General features: G+C 32.3%; 1 long non-coding RNA gene across 1 annotated transcript; it reads right to left on the bottom strand.

Moving 5' to 3' along the window:
• Positions 1-12,019: 12,019 nt before the first annotated feature.
• LOC148948382 (uncharacterized) lies at positions 12,020-16,446 on the bottom strand. The gene is made up of 2 exons (XR_016142187.1): positions 16,230-16,446; positions 12,020-12,563 (listed from the first exon to the last, which is right to left on the bottom strand). It is a non-coding gene; the product is annotated as an uncharacterized LOC148948382 (long non-coding RNA).
• Positions 16,447-16,964: the final 518 nt, after the last annotated feature.

Genomic DNA, 16,964 nt, shown 5'->3' with positions numbered 1-16,964 from the left:
ATATATATTAGATAGGCTGTGAAGCAATAATTTTTGTCTGTTTTAAGTTTCAACTTCGCTCTTTACTTCCCTTGGAAAAAACTTTGTTTTTTTTTTAGATTAATTTAACAGACAAGTACGGAAATATATTCTTCTGCAAGCAAAGAACAATTTCTTATCAATCTTTGACTTTAGATTGTTTTGTCTAAAAAGCAGTAACAAACGCTTGGAAAAGAGCAAGGCATGTGTCAATTTATAACTGATGAGATAGTTGGGGTTGTATCACTATTTATTTTAAATCCTTACTTAGGTAAAACAACATCTTTTAGCTTTTACGGGGGTCCCTTCACAAAAAAAGGTATAAGAGTTATTTAATGTCCGCACTGTCCGTAGCTCATAATCAGTGGCATAGCTAAGATATTTTAAGGGTCGCTTATTTAGGTAGGAATTGATTTAGCTATTACGAAGACTTTTGTACAAGAACACTACAATTAAAATTGTAATTTTAGTTTATCAGAATGGAAGGGGATGTCCTTTGAAAACTCAGACAATATTTAGTTTCCCAAACGTATTCATTTTGAAGGAATAGCAAAGACGGGACTCAACTAAAGAGGTTTACATTACTAAATACGCTCACTCCACTAAAATTATTAAAAAGAAAAACACAAAAGGAAAAGATTAAAAAGGTTTAGAAGTGATGCTTAAAAAAAATGGTATACACAATCTCTGCAGAATTTTTTTAGGAGTCCGATTAAATATTGGGTACTTGTATGATACAGCCCCAACCACTAAAATTGTTCATCCCATGACGCATTGAAGAGCCGATTTTTTTATTAGTTTCTTTCAGCCTCTTATAAGACAAGACAAAGAGAAGTGACTTAATAGATAGGAAATATATAATTTGGGCTGTATGTTTGCACATTAGGGGGGGGGGATGTTGGCAAAGTATTTGGACAGTGAAGGTAGAAAACATTTCTTATTTCATAATATAAATAATAATTGTACCTAACACTTTAGGCATTCAGACCTGCTCTACCTTACCCCCCCTCCCTAATGTGCAAATATATAGCCCTAATTTTTTAAAAAAATATTATATTTTTATCATACTTTGGTATATTTCCTTAGGATTGAGCGTCAGAGAAACAGGCTCTACGTAGATGAAGAATATTAGATTGGGTCTATATCATACAAAAAACAAATATTGTTTTCATGTGACATCATTGTTCGAAGATACCAAGCAAATATACCCCAATTAAGCAACACCCCCAGAACATACTACCAGTAACCACCACTACCAGTATATACCACCAACAAGAACGTAAAGACAATATCCATTATGACAACTCAATTGTTAAAATTTAACTCCCTTGATTATTATAGAAAACGTTGGATTGTGAAGCCATGCCTAGTTACAATGCAAGATGAGAACCAATGATAAATAAGTTCATCACAGCAATTCTCGTTTGTCATGCGCATGGCCATGATCAGAGAACAGGTTGTGAGAGGCCGGGGTGAAGTCCAAATTTCGCTTCTTTGAAGGGAAAACACACTTATTAGGTGTTATTTTTAATATTTGGATTCATAAATAAATGTTTATAAAGAGCCGGGCCAGATAAAGGGCGATTGGGCTCAATCGGACCCCGCGTTTGAAAGGGCCCCGCGCTACCATTAAAATGAACACAATTTTTTTCGGAATTGCGAAATATTCTTAGCAGTTCTTGTGAGCGTAGCTCCTGGAGAGGATCATTTTCCTGGCCAAAACTGACAAAAACTATATGATATCATCAATGACTCAGGAATAGATTTAGCTCAATGATTATGCCAATTGAAAGAGAAGACGCATGAAAATTACATTTCCAGGCAGTTTTAGAAAAATTTCCAGAGAAAAACTTAGAAATATGTGAATTCTTGTATTCATATTTGGTGATATGAATCTCTATCAGAGGCAACGCTATAGCGTTGCCTATAGTAAAGGCCATACGGCTCCAATGTTTTATTTTATTTTATTTTTTTCCTAGAGCTACTTCATATGGAAGGGGTCGTCGTAGAAACTTGAAAGGGGCCCCATTCGATTGGAAATCGAGAGTTCTAGTGCCCTTTTTAAGGGTCAAAAGTGATTGGAAGGCAACTAGCACCTCTTCTACACCTGCCATTTCCCCAAACACATCCAATCAAAATTTTGTGACAGCCATTTTGTTCTACGTAGTTGATGTTCACATAAAAACTATGTTTTTGAGGATGACACTCCCCCACAGCCCTCAGGGCAAGGGTTTTAAGTTATGCCCTAGGGGCATATAAGCTTTTTATAGAAGGCTTTGTTGTAGAAACTTCTAAAAGGGCTCATTTGATTGGAAATTTAGAGGGCTGGTGCCTTTTTTAATAGTCGACAGTGATTGGAGGGCAACTAACCCCCCTCTCACATCCACCTTTTGCCCAAACATATCCAATCAAAATTTTCAGATAGCCATTTTGTTGAAGGTGGTGGAAAATTCTGGACAGTGGGACTTTGATGATGACAAACTCTCCCCAGCTCTCAGGGCAAGGGTTGTAAGTTATGCCCTGGGGACATATAAGTTTTTTATAGAAAGTGTTGTCGTAGAAACTTCAAAAAGGGCTCATTCGATTGGAAATTCAAATGGCTAGTACCCTTTTTAATGGTCGAAAGTGATTGGAAGGCAACTAACACCCCTTCCACGCCCAGCATTTCTCTGAATACATCCAATCAAAATTTTGAGATAGCCATTTTGTTCAACGTAGTTGAAAACTCTGGAAATTATATGCTTGAGCATGACTTTCCCTCCCAAGGTCTTCAGGGCAAGGGTTATTAGTTATGCCCTGGTGGCATATATGGTTCTTATGGAAGGAATGCTCGTATAAACTTCAGAGAGGGCTCATTTGATTGGAAATTGAAAGTTCTATTTCACTTTTTAACCGTCAAAAGATATTGGATTGTAACCAGCCCCCCCCCATGCCCTTTTTTCCCAAATGTATCCGATAAAAATTTTGAGATAGCTATTTTGTTAAAAATATTTCAAAGATCATATAACGAAAACTCCGATGTCAACACAAACCCCCAGGGCCCGGGTGCAGGCATTGTTAGTTATGTCCTGGGGGCATATATGGTTCTCATGGAAGGGATGATCGAAAAAACTTCAAAGAGGGCTCATTAGATTGGAAATTGAAAGTTCTAGTTCTTTTTTTAAGAGTAAAAAGAGATTGGAGAGAGAGTTTTGGCCAGGAAAATGATCCTCTCCAGGAGCTACGCTCATAAGAACTGTTAAGAATATTTCGCAATTCCGAAAAAAATTGTGTTCATTTTAATGGTAGCGCGGGGCCCTTTCAAACGCGGGGTCCGATTGAGCCCAATCGCCCTTTATCCGGCCCGGCTCTTTATAAACATTTATTTATGAATCCAAATATTAAAAATAACACCTAATAAGTGTGTTTTCCCTTCAAAGAAGCGAAATTTGGACTTCACCCCGGCCTCTCACAACCTGTTCTCTGATCATGGCCATGCGCATGACAAACGAGAATTGCTGTGATGAACTTATTTATCATTGGTTCTCATCTTGCATTGTAACTAGGCATGGCTTCACAATCCAACGTTTTCTATAATAATCAAGGGAGTTAAATTTTAACAATTGAGTTGTCATAATGGATATTGTCTTTACGTTCTTGTTGGTGGTATATACTGGTAGTGGTGGTTTCTGGTAGTATGTTCTGGGGGTGTTGCTTAGCTGGGGTATATTTGCTTGGTACCTTCGAACAATGATGTCACATGAAAACAATATTTGTTTTTTGTATGATATAGACCCAATCTAATATTCTTCATCTACGTAGAGCCTCTTTCTCTGACGCTCAATCCTAAGGAAATATACCAAAGTATGATAAAAATATAATACTTTTTTAAAAAATTTGGGCTATATATTTGCACATTCGGGAGGGGGGGGTAAGGTAGAGCAGGTCTGAATGCCTAAAGTGTTAGGTACAATTAATATTTATATTATGAAATAAGAAATGTTTTCTACCTTCAAACTGTCCAAATACTTTGCCAACACCCCTCCCCCCCTAATGTGCAAACATACAGCCCAAATTATATATTTCCTATCTATTAATTCACTTCTCTTTGTCTTGTCTTATAAGAGGCTGAAAGAAACTAATAAAAAAATCGGCTCTTCAATGCGTCAAAGGATGAACAATTTTAGTGGTTGGGGCTGTATCATACAAGTACCCAATATTTAATCGGACTCCTAAAAAATTCTGCAGAGATTGTGTATACCATTTTTTTTAAGCATCACTTCTAAACCTTTTTAATCTTTTCCTTTTGTGTTTTTCTTTTTAATAATTTTAGTGGAGTGAGCGTATTTAGTAATGTAAACCTCTTTAGTTGAGTCCCGTCTTTGCTATTCCTTCAAAATGAATACGTTTGGGAAACTAAATATTGTCTGAGTTTTCAAAGGACATCCCCTTCCATTCTGATAAACTAAAATTACAATTTTAATTGTAGTGTTCTTGTACAAAAGTCTTCGTAATAGCTAAATCAATTCCTACCTAAATAAGCGACCCTTAAAATATCTTAGCTATGCCACTGATTATGAGCTACGGACAGTGCGGACATTAAATAACTCTTATACCTTTTTTTGTGAAGGGACCCCCGTAAAAGCTAAAAGATGTTGTTTTACCTAAGTAAGGATTTAAAATAAATAGTGATACAACCCCAACTATCTCATCAGTTATAAATTGACACATGCCTTGCTCTTTTCCAAGCGTTTGTTACTGCTTTTTAGACAAAACAATCTAAAGTCAAAGATTGATAAGAAATTGTTCTTTGCTTGCAGAAGAATATATTTCCGTACTTGTCTGTTAAATTAATCTAAAAAAAAACAAAGTTTTTTCCAAGGGAAGTAAAGAGCGAAGTTGAAACTTAAAACAGACAAAAATTATTGCTTCACAGCCTATCTAATATATATCAATCAACTAGTACAAATAAACCAACTAATTATGTTTCCCTGTGTCTCTAGGATTATAAAAAACTAGCACTTTACTGAAAACACAAAAATCAAGTATTAAAAACAGGAATATTGGTTTGGGAGTGAAACGTGAGTATGAAGCCTGACAACAATAAACTAATCTATAAAGCTTTTCATAGTCTTATACCAGTTGTGACATCAGTAACTTTACATATACAATTAAAATATCTTAAAAACATAAGCGTAGAATTAAATATTTTTTTAATATCCGCAAAGTCATTGAACAGCATACAGATTATTGGATTGACTTATCTAGTAGCAATTTGGAATAATATTCAATAGTGCTATAAGCTATAATATCAATAGTGAGTAATAAACAATCTTCAAATGTAAGAAAGATGCTTTAGTATTACTTGAAATGAAGATCAAATGAGACATAATATGAACTCTGGAAAATATGGTTATTTGTCTCTATACAATAGTGAATTTCAAGATTTTCAAGATTTGAATTTCAAGAACAACCTAAGATTTTCTGGCTTGGAAAAACGATCTAGATAGGTCAGAATTGAGAGAAAAAACGTAAAGAGCCTTAATTTCGGAAAAGATTCATATGAGTAATGAGTAGATTGCACATATTGAATTCTGATGCCCCTATAGCAAGGAATTCTAACAGCCATATGGAATTCCGATGCCCCTCTACACCTATTCAAAGAGAGTGAGTACCCCTCAGACAGGTTTGATGGTTTTTCTCTTATTTGGTGAGTATTGTCTGGATTTGTGGTTATTGTCTGGTTTAGTGGTTGATATCATGCTATGTAGGCATAGTCTAGTTTTTGTGGTTAAAGATTTGTTTTGTGGGTATTGTCTGGTTTTGTCTAGAGATTGTCAAATTGCGTATTTAGGAATTGTTTCGATTGACATTTTTGCAAAAAGGGATAAGGAATTCGCAAATTGGACACTATGAACGATATTAATTAATGTTTTGAATAAAAGGAGTGTGAATGATTTTAATTAGTGATTGGATTGTATGAAGGTGGAGAAAAAAAAGGATTAAACTGATTAACAGTTAAGGTAACCCCGAAGGGGTTGTTAACTCATGTAATTTGTTATAAATTTGAAACAACATCAGTCTATGAAAATGGCTAACGACGATAGAATGACATTGTGAGTTGACCTAGCTTTACCTCTCCGATGTCGTCTGTATAATACACAAGTGATGTTTGAACAGTATTGTCAATTTAAAATAGGGTCTAACGTTTTAGTATACTAAAAAGTTGATACTAAGAGAGATGTAGATAGTAAGAAAATAATTTTAATAATGAAATTCAGAACAAACCTTAGAAATCCTTGCAAATCAAGTAGTAAGGTGTATGTGAGTACCAACCATCAAGGATCATAAGCACCAGCGACCCTAACCAGCAGAGACATCAACTCCCCAAACGTCCCTTATTCCCAAACTCGAAGGGCGCCCCGCCCGCCAACGTTTTGAACCCCCCCCCCCCATTTTTTTTTTTTTAACATGATATATTTTTTCAACTTTTTGTTTACATGTCTTCGAATCAGATGAAACAAACTTATATTACTATTCTAGTTTTTCTAACCAGTATTGCCTATAACTTAATATATTCAAATATTTTTTGATAACTTGATTGGTGAGAACTATTTCCATAAAATCTGAGCTAATAAGGGATTTTGACCGTAAACTCTAGTTTCTTGTAAGAAAATTATGGAAAATACAATTCTCTGCTTCAAATGTGAAACTTAAGTCCAGTTATGGATCGAAAAATAAACTATTTCTGTAAAATGTGAGCTAATAAGGGTTTTTGACCGTAAACTCTAGTTTTTTTTGTAAGAAAATTATGGAAAATACAATTCTCTGATTCAAATTTTAATATTAGTTCTATTATCGCTTCGGAAAATAAACTATGTCCGTCAAATATTTGATAGAAGGGCGTTATGACCGTAAACTACAGCTTATTTTATGAAAATTATTAAAAATACAAGAATCTAATTCAAATTGGACACTTGATGCTATGTTTCGGTGCTCATAATGATGAGGACTGATGATTCTAATTCAATATTTTTTTCATAAAAACAAACTATTTTTTTAAAACATCGAAATTATTCAACTTTATTTATTTTTTTTTATTTTTTTGTACGTATCTTAAAATGACAAAATATGCTTACGGCTCGAACAATTGTGCTCTATGATTGGTCAGAGACACGATGTGGCTTTCCCACTGGTATTCTATGTCCGGTTATCTACATTACCTAGTCTATTGTATGTATTAAATCAATATTTTTAAAGCAGTGGAATGATAAACACATAAGTCATATCTTAAAAAAAAGTGAAGATGGAGCATTTTAATAAAGTGTGTTCACATAAGAAGTTTATTGTAGCATTGAATACTGACAAGGAGAAGTATTTGAACTATGAAACAAGTACAAGTGGTAGCACTATTGGAAATGTATGCATACATTGTCATGACAGTAAGGAATTAAATTTCTTTGGGATACCAAAAAAATTCAACTCTTATATTGGTGGCTATGCGAGATTGAGATCTCCAGAGATTATTTCACTCAAAGAGAATACCAAAATAAAAATAATCGTTGATGATAGAGGACAACTCCTTGATACTGTTGCAGGTAACACATTAACTGCTGATATATCTAATCGTCAGCTTTCGGGTATTAGTATTCAACGGAAGATTAATAAAATAAAGGCCTACTCTTCTACTAATATTGTAGACCATATCTTTTCTACTTGGCGAAACTGTTACCTGTGTTAAAATAATGCGATGATATACAGTGAAAGTGACAGTAAAATAAAAAGGGCATTGGCAGAAAATATCACTATGGAATATAAATATGAATCAATGAAAGAAAAAGCACCAGCAAACGTTACTGTCATGGATCAAACAGTCAATGAACCAAATAATACCAAAGACGAAAAGCATATTGAGCCTGTTGATGAGATACCAGTAAAAACTGTGTATGATTCAAAATGGAATAATGATTATTCTACTGATTACGAACTAAGAGAAGACAATAGCTACAATATCAAGAGAGAACATGGTGAACTATTATATGGAACAGATTCAAAATGTCCAAAGTTAATCATTTATATTAATAATGTATCATAATATATTTTTGTATTAATATTCTACATAGCATTATTTCATTAAAAATATTACATTGTTATGTGTTCATTATTTTAAGAGTAAGCTAAGCTAGCATATCAAACGTTTAGAATCTCTATTAAAAACATTGGAGATGTAAGAAAAGGAATTTGCATACATCTATTGTCAGACACATGGGATAACATTGACAAAATCTAGGTATCACAATGAATAAATTTATTATCAACATCCTTTATTGGATATGTCGGATAAAATTGATAAAATATAAGTGTCAGAGTGAATAATTTTTTTTTATCAACATCCATTGTCAGATACATCAAATAAAATTGACAAAATCTAAATTTCAGAATAAATAAATGCTTTAACAACATTCTTTATTGGATATGTCGGATAAAATTGACATAATCTAAGTATCAGAGTGACTAAATTCTATATCAACATCCTTTTTTCGGATACTTAGGATAAAATTGACAAATTCTAAGTGTTAGAGTGAATAATTTTTTTTTATCAACATCCTTTGCCAGATACATCGGATAAAATTGAGAAAATATAAGTATCAGAGTGAATATTTTTTTTTAACAACATCCTTTGCCAGATACATCGAATAAAATTGATAAAATATAAGTGCCAGAGTGAATAATTTTTTTTTACTATCAACATTCTTTGTCAGATACATAAATTAAATTGACAAAATCTAAATTTCAGAATAAATAAATGCTTTAACAACATCCTTTATCGGATATGTCGGATAAAATTGACAAAATCTAAGTGTCAGAGTGAATATTTTTTTTTATCAACATCGATTTCTCTGATACATAGGATAAAATTGACAAAACCTAGATTTCAAAATTAATAAATTCATTATCAACATCCTTTTTTGGACATGTCGGATAAAATTGACAAAATCTAAATTTCAGAATGAATAAATACTATAACAATATCCTTAATCAGATATGTCGAATAAAATTGACAAAATCTAAAATCTAAGTATCAAAGTAACTAAATTATATATCAATATCTTTTTCTCCGATAATTAGTATAAAATTTGCATATTATTAGTGTCAGTATTAATAAATTTTTTTTTTATCAACGTCCTTTGTCATATATATCTAATAAAATTGACAAATATCAGATTGAATAAATTCATTATCAACATCAGTTATCGGATATGTCGGATAAAATCGACAAAATATAAGCGTCAGGGTGAATAATTTTTTTTATCAACATCCTTTTTCAGATAAATAAAATTAAATTGACAAAATCTAAATTTCAGAATGAATAAATGCTTTAACAAAATCCTTTATCGGATATGACAGATAAAATTGACATAATCTAAGCATCAGAGTGACTAAATTCTATATCAACATCCTTTTCTCAGATACATAGGATAAAATTGATAAATTCTAAGTGTTAGAGTGAATAAATTTTTTCATCAACATCCTTTGCCAGATACATAGGATAAAATTGACAAGATCTAAGTATCAGAATTAATAAATTAATTATCAACATCCTTTGTCGAATATGTCGGATAAAATTGACAAAATCTAAGCATCAGAGTGAATATTTTTTTTATCAACATCCTTTGCCAGATACATCGAAAAAAATTGACAGAATCTAAGTGTCAGAGTGAATAATTTTTTTTTTAATCAACATCCTTTGTCCGATGCATCGAATAAAAATTGAAAAAATTTAAATATAAGAATGAATAAATGCTTTAACAAAATCCTTCATCGGATTCGTTGGTTAAAATTTACAAAATCTAAGTATCAGAGTGATTAAATTCTACATCAACATCCTTTTCTCGGATACATAGATTAAAATTAACTAAATCTAAGTGTTAGAGTTAATATTTTTTTTATCAACATCCTTTGCCAGTGAAATCGGATGAAATTGACAAAATTTAAGTGTCAGAATGAATAAATTCATTATCAACATCCTTTGTCGGATATGTCGGATAAAATTGATAAAATCTAAGTATCAGAGTGATTAAATTCCATATCAATATCCTTTTCTTGGATACATGGGATAAAATTGACAAAATCTAAGTATCAGAGTGAATAAATGCTTTATCAACATCCTTTAAATGCATTATCAACATCATTTGTCGACTAAATTGGATAAAATTGACAAAAGAAAGACATGGAGTGTTAACCGCGACGGCGCATATATAATGAGAGAGACATGCAAAGTCGACATAGCTTTATTTCATTTTTTAAGGTTAATTTAGACGAGGTTACGTGCGCGCACGTAACCTCGTCTAAATTAACCTTAAAAATTTTTCGATTTATTCGATGTATCTGACAAAGGATGTTGATAAAAAAATTTATTCACTCTGACACTTAGATTCTGTCAATTTTATTCGATGTATCTGGCAAAGGATGTTGATAAGAAAAATTATTCCCTCTGATGCTTAGATTTTGTCAATTTTATCTAACATATCTGACAAACGATGTTGATAATGAATTTATTCACTCTGATACTTAGATTTTGTCAATTTTATCCGATGTATCTGGCAGAGGATGTTGATAAAAAAATTAGTTCACTCTAACACTTAGAATTTGTAAATTTTATCCTATGTATCCGAGAAAAAGATGTTAATTTAGAATTTAGTCCCCCTGATACTTAGATTTTGTCAATTTTTTATAACATATCCGATATAAGATATTGCTAAAGCATTTATTTATTCTGACATTTAAATTTTTTCAAATTTATCCGACATATCCGACAAAGTATGTTTATAATTTATTTATTCACTCTGATACTTAGATTTTGTCAGTTTTATCCGACGTATCTTGCAAAGTATTTTGAAAAAAAAATTATTCACTCTAACACTTAGAATTAGTCAATTTTATCCTATGTATCCGAGAAAAGGATGTTGATATAGAATTTAATCACTCTCATACTGAGATTTGGTAAATTTTATTCAATATATCCGATAAACGATATTGCTACAACATTTATTCATTCTGAAATTTAGATTTTGTCAATTTTATCAGAAATATCCCACAAACGATGTTGATTATTAATTTATTCATTCTTAAATACAGATTTCGTCAATTTTTTCCTATATATCCGAGAAAAGGATGTTGATAAAAAAAAATTATTCCCTATAACACTTAGATTCTGTCAATGTTATCTTATGTATCCGAGAAAAGGTTGTTGATATAGAATTTAGTCACTCTGATACTTAGATTTTGTCAATTTTATCTGACATATCCGATAAAGGATGTTGTTAAAGCATTTATTTATTCTGAAATTTATATTTTTTCAATTTTATTTGATGTATCTGACAAAGGATGTTGATAAAAAAAATTATTCCCTCTGGCACTTATATTTTATCAATTTTATTCAATGTATCTGTCAAAGGATTTTGTTAAAAAAAAAATATTCACTTTAATAATTAGATTTTGTCAATTTTATCTTAAATATATGGCAGATGATGTTGTTAAAGAATCTATTTATTATGAAATTAAGATTTTTTAAATTTTATCCGTTGTATCTGACAAAGGATGAGGTTAGGTATAGACTATATAGGGGGGGGGGGCTGAAATTCATTTCCGATAGAAATGCTTACTATATTCGTAATCAGCATAAAAAAGGCATCGAATGGTGTATTCACTTTAGTCCTAACTCAATAATATGATTTGGTATATATTGACTAGCAGTACAAGCGTGCTATACAAGAATAAGCTAATGTGGAACAGCTAGACTGTAACCCCCAGTTTAGTCTAGGCAACTAAAATTCACCATATATAAAAGGAAAATAAAAGCTAAGAAACTCAGCAAGTTTTTGCTGATCTGACATTTCCCACTCACGGCCAAAAATACTGTGATACTTTCATACAATCAAAGTACAAAATCATTCAATCATACAATCATACAAACAAAGTACATAATCTACCCCTCATAATAGCGGCTGCGACGTTATCACGCAAAAAATGCAGGAAATAACAAATAAGCTAATAAAATGCAAAACACAGCATAATTTTCCATTCGCAGTTGCTCAAAATTTACGCTTAAAGCATTTAATTTGTGAAGGCCAATTCCCATTTGATCACCAGAAGATAGATCTGTTGCATTGTAAAAAGATACACAGAAACTACTTAGAATTGTTCTTTTGGTCTACAAACTCCTAAATTGTAAGAATTTTATCTACACCAGGTTTATTAATCATTCAATAAGAATATTCGGAATCACAAAATAAATTAAAAATTGAAGATCGAATCCACTATCTTTAAATACTTATGATGGAGGAGGAGGAGGGGGGAAAGTACTGATGCAATTCCCCCTTGAACATAGCCTCCAACATCACTTGATGTACTTCCTGACTGACGAATCTAGGGGGGGAGGGAACACCGGCAGAACCAATCGACGCTCCTTGGTACATTTGCATCATGTTGGGAGACATTCCTATTCCAGCCATGGGATTCCATTGCTGCTGAGCGCTTTGTCCAGGATATCCCCAAACCATCATCTGAAAAAAAATGATTCTCAAATATAAAAATAAAGGTCGCATTATCAAAAAAATGTATAATATATTGGTCAATTGAAAATGTTAGATATTTAGATAAGCACACACACACAGAGGGGATGGGGATTCCCTTCCCGTTTAAATCCGTGTAAATTAGCCGCTTCCTCGAAAATAATAGATAAAGATTAAATTTGTATTTTTTTAAATTTAAAATGTACACAAATTTTAATTTTACTCAAACCCATAAAAAAACTACTCTGATCCTCATCCCCTTCTTTGCTAAGCGTGACTCTGGGGCAAGCACTAACTGACAGAGATGAGACTCTGCTAAAAATGATTCTAAAATTAATCTTTTTTGAAACTTAATAAAACAAAACAAAAACCAAACAATAAATGATGCTTTCTCATTTAATTGGATCGTTAGTTACTCAGGTACCAAAGCTGGTCAAACCTAAGGCTTTCCAAGAATTATCGAAATACGTAACTCCAACTTGTGTTTTGTCACTTGTCATATCACCATGTCCCGAAAACTCATGGTCGTACATAAGTTTATTAGAAAAGTAGATGTCAAGATTTTACAAAAAAAAAACTAATAGCAAGAGGAAAAAAGAGAGCGAAAAATCTCATTTAAAATAGACTGACAATTTATTATTTTGCTAAATTAAGAATCAAAAACGGAAAGAACAGCTTTCTACATTGATACCACTACAACCATGCACTGAACAATTTGTTATGTTTCTAAATCTATTAATTATATCTATATTAAAGATGAACCTTTAATTTAGCTGATGATAACTAGCGCACAAGGAAACTAACGACGGTTACTGTTATTTATGATGGAAAGTGGCTGACAAAAAAAGAAAACCATAATAAAAAAAAGGAGAGAGAAAACCTAAAGCATAGTCGTTAAATGAAGTTCTTTAGTAAAATAAAATAAAAAGGGAAAAGCTTCCCTATTAACCTTACAAAAAATATGCACTTGAATGTATCCTTGCATAATTGTCCAGCACAAAGAAAAACAAAAAAACATACCGATCAAAGGAAAAGCACCTCTACAAAAGAAGAGTTCATAAAAACAAGTCAAGAGCTCTTGGGAAAGATGTGCTTGATTTTCTTTGTACACAAAGGCGCCCAGCAGCTTAATTCCAGGGGGGGGCAAACCTTGTCTAATTGGCACTTTTGATGCTATATAATAGAAATCTCAGGACGAAAATATAAAAACAAGGCCTCATCAATCAGCCAGGGGGGGGGGGGTTGATCCTCTAGTTTGCCGTGAACTGCGAGAAAGCCTGGAAACAAGGAGGCATCTAATAAAGGAATGAGGAGCACGGATTAAATTCAAGTTAAAAATGTTTCATAAACTATAAGTGAAGCTGGAAACATAAATAGGAGCAGTAAAATACGGCAGCTGGCAAATTATACGACAAGGATGAAAATTCTTGTTGTATAATTTGGATATCCTAATGGATATCCTTAATTTACATTAATATCTATTGTATGTTTGTTCGCATTGATTGCTTATTTAATTTCTGTTTGTTTTAACTTTCATTTATGCTTCAATAGCAAAATTTTTTATTTTGTTTTAAGCTTAATTTTCATATTCAATCGAAGCATTGCTCGCTTTAAGATCTATTTATTCATTTATATTATTACTTGTTGTATGTTATTTTATGGTAAAGCCTTCTAATTTAAGTCAATTTGAAATTTAGTAAAAATATATTAAGACGCAAATACAAAGTTTCGAAATACCACTTTTTATTAAGATAAGGAACATATCCTGCCAAGTTTCTGCTTAACGGGAAATTGAGAAATCACCACTTCCTAGCTATTCCGTCGATTGGGTGCAGGAAGATGTGGTTGATAAAAATGTATAAAAGATATATTTTATGGGAAGGGGTAGACTGATACTAATTTTATGCCAGACTGACCTCTGGTCCGTTGATTTAGAAATACCTTGGAATATTGTCGAATTATTGTAAGTGTCTAAGTATCTTATTATATATTATTGTAGTTTTCCAAGACTTGTGGTCTACTTGGGACAGCCAGTCCCAGTAGAAAAGATATATCTGGTATTATTATACGTTAATTGAACAAAAGTATTGTATTAGAGCCAACCTCTCTACAATCTACATTTAGTCCCTCGAATATACCCAGCTGGTACGCCTCATTAGTTCGGTCATAGCCTAAGGCACGCTTCCAAGGTTTAAATACCTTAGGGCCACAGTGTATCTTCCCTATGGAGAATAAAGATATCTACTACTACACCACTTAAATACCATAAGAGCCACATTACCACAACTGGTGGCAATGCGGAAAAACTGGGCCCAGGAGACTAAATAAGGTTGCAAAATTAAAAAAAAAAAATCAAAATGACCTTATCAGAAGGGGTAAGCATATTGACTTTGCTTTTAGCAGCGCTCGAATTAGCAAAACTTCGAGTAGATTTGCTCGAACTTTGGCTATTATAAATAGATTAGTTTCCCCTCAAATATTTTGGTACAGTAGATAAAATGGAAAAAAGGCTCAATCAAGAATTGTAAAATGAAAAAAAAACAGTATTCAGTATTTAGCAAGTAGAATTACTTCTGTGTATAATTAGTGTATAATTAGTAGTTTTCTTAGTGTTATTAATAAATGCAATGTAATTGTGCCGTATATCACTAAATGATAAAGTATTTGTACCGCAAATTAAAATAATAAAATAAAAGGTAATACGTACAGAAAAAAAATCTAGCTGGACCGATGAAACTTTGGTAGAAACAGAAGAATTTTAGGCATGATAGTAGCAAATTGGGTCCTAATTCAGCCTTACTACAGGTACAGGCTATAGACTTATTGTTCAAGGATAACACTGCTACAATTTAGCAAAGGAAGCACATAAATTGTGGTCCGAACAATCATAGGTTTTAAGCTGCCATTTCTGAGTGTTTTAGGAGTAGAGACACTTCAAATAGGCCTATATGGCATTTTACGACGTAATAAGCAATAGCAACCTTTGTTAAAACTAATCCAAATACTAGGTTAGTTTTGTAGTTTCACAAGCAAAGGGAAGGAAAGATATATAAATTTGTAATGAAAGCACTTGAGGAAAAGGACGAAAAAAAGAGAAAAGTAACCCTATACGTAAGAAAATAAATGTGGAAGCTTAGTAAAAGTCGCCAAAGGAAGCGAAAAAAAAAGAATTGTTATCCAGTTGTGATAGGAAGTTTGCATACGGCAAGAAATTCGGTGAGAGAAACCGATAATCACAGAAAATGGAGGCATGGGGATAGGTCTTAAAAGGGTTTCTTTTCCCTACACAGAGAACCTTCATTTGAATAATGGTGTTAAAAAAAAGTTCAAATTCTGAATTAGCTCCGCGAAATGAGTCAGAAGAAAGTTCAAATTTGAATTTTAAACCATGGCTGGTTTGGATCCATGTAGATGTAACACAAGCCAGTGTTTGAAAACTGTTATGCTTGTTTACATAGAATATAAGCCCACATTAGGACAAACAGAGAAGGCAATGCATCCTTTTGGGATAGCCAATATTGATAATTCTGGTCCACTCTTACAGTTACTCAATGACGAATCATCCTCAAGCCTAATCTAATTACAAATCAGTACAGTTTAGTCGAACAGACAAAATAGGAAAAATAAGTGAAAAAAATAAGCTATGATAAAACTTACAGAAAAAGGATGAAAAGTCATTATATACTTAAAGAAATAAAAAATATCCAAAAATAAATTAATTAATCCACAGACAGAAGTTGACACAAAACGGAGAATTTCACCAACAGATCAAGAGAGCTGGAAACAGGGCAGAGATTAAAGTATACTCTACCCCAAATTTCCACAGCCATCCTCACAAGTTGGGAGCTTAGTGTGAAAAAATACTCACTTATTTAAGCACAAAATTTTAAACTATCACATTGCCACGGAAATAGACAATTTAAAATGAACAAAAGGCTTCTCATTTTATTCCAATTAGTCGTTATCAGAAGATTATTTCCTCTTTAAAGAGATTAGTTCCTTCATAAAATCTGTGAAATATCTTAGAACTTTATAGACGTAATAATTAAGATCAAAATTAGAGTTATAAATATTATAGCTTGAAAAACATTTACAACCAGATCATCGCCAGAATTGCATTTCAATAGGAAAATATATTGTTTAAAATAAAAATTTTAAACTGGAGAGATCTTAGATAAGAAAACCAGCTGCTAACTTAATACAGTATTTTACGAAAAGGTTGTACATTAATAGCAGCATCTGTGCAAACTGTTTGTGACATGCATCGTTGTTATTGGTTTATAAAAAAAAATGTAGATTTCATTTGACTATTCCTAAGGCCGATGAATTAAAGTAAATCCTGTCACGATTAAATCAATAATGTCGCGCAAAAACTTATTTTACAGAAAAAGC

The sequence above is a fragment of the Artemia sp. Qi Xiang Cuo genome, chromosome 9, assembly GCF_049724085.1.
Source record: "Artemia sp. Qi Xiang Cuo chromosome 9, ASM4972408v1, whole genome shotgun sequence".
NCBI lineage: Eukaryota > Metazoa > Arthropoda > Branchiopoda > Anostraca > Artemiidae > Artemia > Artemia sp. Qi Xiang Cuo.
This window is presented reverse-complemented; position numbering and strand designations above follow the sequence as displayed.